This window comes from Ornithorhynchus anatinus, chromosome 13 (genome assembly GCF_004115215.2).
Source record: "Ornithorhynchus anatinus isolate Pmale09 chromosome 13, mOrnAna1.pri.v4, whole genome shotgun sequence".
NCBI lineage: Eukaryota > Metazoa > Chordata > Mammalia > Monotremata > Ornithorhynchidae > Ornithorhynchus > Ornithorhynchus anatinus.
In genome coordinates this window covers 8,437,405-8,442,954 of record NC_041740.1, presented here as the reverse complement: position 1 = coordinate 8,442,954, position 5,550 = coordinate 8,437,405, and positions in this window count along the sequence as shown.

Sequence of the window (5,550 nt, the reverse complement as noted above, 5' to 3'; positions counted from 1 at the left end):
ACCAAGAAGGAAATCCTGAATCCGATGTACAGTAATGTAGATTGTAAATGTTGGACCTGACACAGTGTTTGATATGGAATGTCTCAGTGGTTTATATTAAGACATTATGTTTACCTCCCGAATTAATACATCAATTTATGTCCATCTGAACATCATTTTCCAAAAACTACATTCTCTACAATTTATTCTAATAACAGATGTCGTTTTATTTGCTGCAGTTTTGTGTTAGTAATTACTTATAAATTGAATTATAATACAGCTAATTTGATACCTATTTCATTTAAACTTGATTTTCAACTTGGAAAGTATACTCTCAGTTTCTTGTTAACTTTGATACTGAAAGGACTTTAGTGGCCTACCCTTGGCTCAACTTCAGAGCGCTGTCACCCTTGTGCATTTTTTCCTTCATCTCAAATATAATGGTCAAAAATTGCAATCAACAGAACACAGACCAGTTAAGAGAGAAAAGAGAGAGAGAGAAAGAGACAGACAGACAATTTTGAGAATATTTTTCCCCTTAATAAACGAAGTACGCTGTCACATCTATTTGGGGGGGGGGTGATAGCGACAATCCAGCTTTTCACGATAACAACAAAAATGAAAGCGTGCCTTCCAAATGTGCCATCTGATCATTTCAGACACACAGATGCCAGTTCATATAGGTGGTAGTACGTAATACACATTTGGAATACTCAGGGATTAATACAATTTCTCTTTCGACTTTAGATGACAGTCTTAACACTCCATGAAGGCCCCAAAGGAAGTATAAACCATTTTACTTTCAATAAAGCTGGATTCTTCATAAAGGAAATACATTTCTCAATCCGAATTTAACAGACAATCCATGTACGTGCAGAGGTGTACATTGCACGCCCGGCGTAGATCCACATAATAAAAAAGGCCTTACGAGAGGTCTGTTACCTCGGCGGGGAAATGGGAGCCCATAACTCGTCTCGCAGGAGAGGGGAGTGATTTAAACGACAAACATCTGGACGCCAAGGACTGCAGGAAAAAAAGCTGGAAAACGGCCCACGTGCAAACACGGCTAAGCCTGCACTTTCCGAGAGGTCCACCAGATGTCGCCAGTCCCCCCCACTACCTGGTGAAAAGGAAGTGGCTGAAGGGCAAGGCGTGTGACTGCCCAATTCCAGTTTCCAGAAACAACAACTTCAAAACCAAACCAAACAAAAAGGACCAATTCAGAACACAGGCTGACTGAAAAACGGGGCAGGCATGTGGATGGAGAGGGTGCGATTTCACACAAAAATTATATTTAGACAAAAAAGCATATTTAGAGTAAGTAGTCTGAGCTATCCTACTGCAGAGAGGAACGTAATAGAAAATAACAGACTTCAAATAAAACCACGTATTTCAAAAGTTGTTCACCTTGTTTTTGGTTGTTGTCCGGGAGAAAGGCTGCATACTGTAGGCCTTTCAAAATAAAAAAAAATATCTTGGTCTCTATACTGTAACTTGGCTTGATATCAGGATATATACAGGGAGACAAGGAATCCAACATGGAGGAGACAAAATATTTCTTCTACTGTCTGTCGATATACATTTTCTACCACAAATTTAGCTAGCTCTTTGCTAATATTCTGTTTTATTTTACGGTGCTCATGCACTGTGATACAATTCATTAATGGAAAAATAAACAGCAACATGCAAACTCAAGTGTAAACGGCAATCGATAAGAGAGGGTTCAAAGTGTTCGTACTACAGCACCATGTAAACCAAATCATCACTGGGGGAAAAAATCCTTTCCCAGAATCAGTGCGGTGTGGGGTTGGGAGGGAGACGGATGAAGTCTAGAAGTCTACTGTGGTATCAGAGAAATACTTATGAGTAGATTATGCCATCATAAATGAAAAGAGTAAACTTAGCTAGCAACACTCATGTACATCCTTTGACATCATAAATGGGTTCAATCTAGGAGAGTGATGGAGGTCAATTTGAGCTAGTTTCCGTAAAAGTAGGATGTATTAGAATACTATTTTGGTAGGAGAATATTAATCCGCTGCACATCAGAAGATAATGAGAATTTTCCTTAGCAGCACTTTGCCTAAATGTATCAGTTCATCACCCTAATTCCCTTCCCTGTTTCCATCTCTGTAGTTTTGCCACAGTATGTATTTAAGTGGCAGCTACTTGGATGCAAACCGCTATGGATCACACAATAGAAAGAAAGGCCCTTAATTTTATCAGGCAATTCATTGACTTTCTTAAGAGACAGGTGCATACTGAAAATAGCAAATGCCCCATATAGCATTTTTCCATGGCCCATTGATACCCAATTAGTTTCTAAAATATGTGCTGATATTGGCTGTTTCCATAGAAAAATCATTAATACACAAATTCAGACTAGAAATCAGATATCAATAATCTCCTTTTTCTATCACATTTCAAAATGTTCTCTCTCAGAATCAGCAAGGGTAACAGCGGGAGTGAAGAGAAAGATGAAGGGGAGAAAGAGAAGAGAGAGGAGAGAGCGAAAAGTTACAAAAGTGGAGAGTGGAAAGAGTGTGACAGGAGGACAGTGAGAGAGAGAATATCCAAAAAACCCCTGGAAAATCCGATCTTATAACACAAACCTAAATGAATAAGGCAGGATTTTATGACCCCAAAATCATTCTGCAATAAAAACCAAAGTTCTTTACCAATCAGATCTTAATGCTTAAAGAAAATGGTCATTATAAGGTGAATGTATATGATTTCAAAAGCTTAATACTTGAATAAAGATTGTATTCATTGTAACTGAAATAAAAATTGTGAATTTTAGAGGACAGAGTGGTTCAATACATAATTTGCGTAAACAGATATGTGAATGCATGCTGAAATAGTGCTCAAAATTAACTGTTCCTGTAGCAATGGTTGACCTTTAGGCCACTAATTCATTCAATCGTATTTCATATATTTGTGAATTAATATACAGAATTGAGCCAATTTAAATGGCAACAAAGCTCCAGGACACAATAAAAAGAAAAGCAAATTCACACAAATGAAAGGTGTACTATTTTTCTATGATTACTGCTATACTACACTATATCTATGCAATTGTAGGAGGAAAGAAATAAAGAAAACCTTCCTTTTTCAAACTGATTTTTTTCTAACAGAATAAAGGAGGCCTTTTTATACCATGACCTTTTATTGTGCCAGTTTTATGGATATGGCTCATTAACTCATCCAAATTTTCAACTCTGAATAAAGTTCATAAAGATAATAAATTGTACCTGCCTCTAAAGTTAATTTTCATCAACATGTATGGGGCAAAACACCATTTATTTTTAGCCAAAAACCCAAAGTAATCTTCCTGTAGTACAAATGCTTCCCCTTGAAATTGAGTGCAACTCAGGGTACTGTTTTTCAGTATGGGTTTAGTAAACTACAAAATGTGACTTTTGTTAAGGAAAGGGAGACATTCCTACAGCAGAAACATCAAGTGGCAAAGACTTAAGTTTTCTACCTGATTCCGAATGTGATCTGTTGTCCTTGCGGGTGAAAAAAATTAGAAATTCTACTTACCAGTTAATAGAAAATACATTTGAAAGAGTTGATATGAACCCCCAAAAGACTAAAACCCAACTTACAGTTTCCAAGTTTCATTTGGTTGAAATGCATAGACAAACTGCTAAAAAGGTTTGTTTTTTGTTTTTTCCATAGAGAGAGAGCACTTATTTCCAGTCTGCATTATTTTTTCAGTGAAGGAAGAAACAAGAGAACCTAGATTGGCAGGTAAACCAAGGACAAAGATCAAAAATTGCAATTTGGCTCACCTCAAAATCCTAATAAAAATGCATGTTCTAATCTCCATTTTTACCTCAACACAATCCCTGAATAGGCTACAGTCAGAGGTGTAAGCAGGGCTGGGGAAAAGCTGGTCACATATAGGGCCTCTCATTTCTTTGGCCAGCAAAGGGAAACACTCTCTACTTCAGTTTCTAAAGACATTCAGTCTGGGAAAATACAACCACCAGAGTAGTCCAGCATCGGCTGTGACTCCGACTGATGAGACGAAAAACTAGAAAAACTTTTTACAAATCTAAAGAAAGAAGTTTATCTAAATGAAAAAAAAACAGAAAAAGATCCTCTCTGAAATTACAAAGACAGTCACCAGAACAAATTGAGTATTATAAGCACTGCTGATGGTGGAACATTCAACACAAAGCTGAGGAGGAAATAGGACGGAGGTGGAGAGTGGGAAGGGGAAAAAGAAGACTCCTTAAGGGCAGGGGCTGACTTCTACTTCTCTGTCATGTTTCCAAGCATTTAACATAGTGCTCTGTATGAACTGGGGGTTCCACAAATGGTGCTGTGATTGCTGAGAGCTTTGCTACTGTTCTGTCCACAGAGCAGCAGCTGAGGCAGGTTGCCTTCTTCCACAAGAAGAAAATGCAACATGTCTTTGGACTCAGGTATTTTTAAAAGCAACATCAGAGCTGTAGGGCCAAATTTGGACTGCCAATATAAATTACAAGTTATCCTTACACACGATTTATAAAAAAGGCTACTAAAAAATTGCCTCAATTGCTCCATCCACCTCCAGTCACGTGCAATGATGGCCCCTAAACTAATGGAATAGACAATCAGAATCTCCAAATGCCAAAGAAATACTGAACAGCGGTCAGGATTTCATGCCATGGGGCACTAAATTTGGGCAAAGAGTAGTAGCTGCAAGCAGCAGAGACTGGAGTTCCCACTTGGATGCAGGGCACTGTACTAGAGCTTTGGAAATAAACTCTACGCACTTGGATATGGGCTCTTTGGGAATTTGGTATTCACCCCACAGCACTATGTACATATCTCAAAATTATTTGTAGTAACGTCTGTTTCACCCTCTAGACGGTAAGCTTGCTGTAGGCAGAGAATGCATCTATCAACTCTCTCAAGCACTCTCCCAAGCAGTTAGTAAGTACTCTGCACACATGAAGAGCTAAAGAAATACCACTGATTAACTGATTGAATATCAGAGTGATATGAACCCTGCTAACAAAGAGCTTATATTTGAACGGGGACACAAACATAAAAATAGTTACAACACTGTCAAACTGGAGTGGGGGGTGTGTGTGTGTGTACACACATTCACAGATGCAAATTCTAAACAGGGTGTAAATAAAGTGCTAGAAATGGCTGGAGGAATAAATGTAGCTCAGCTTGCTGGGAAATTAACTGGGCAAAGCCTGTTGGAATAAGTGGGTAATTTGGAGGAGTACAAATATGATGAGAAAAGGGGATGGATCCTCTGTCTAAAGTGGGGAGAAGGGGTGCTCCAAACCAGGGCAATAGCTGAGTGAGGCAATTGGAAGTGTGAGAATGGGGAGCCTGGGGGAAGTGAAGACAGCATGCTAGGGAATAGTGAGTGAAGAGAGCAGATAGAAATGATGGTTCCAGATGGTGGAGAGCTTGAAGCTCACTGTGAGAAGTTTTTGTTTGCTGTGAAGAGGGATGGGTTTAAGGAAGAGGAGAGATGTAGGCCAAGCAATGCTTGAAGAAGATCTGTAGAGCAGAAAGTAGAATAGCTTAGGCGAAGCGGGGTTGGGGGCAGACTGGAGC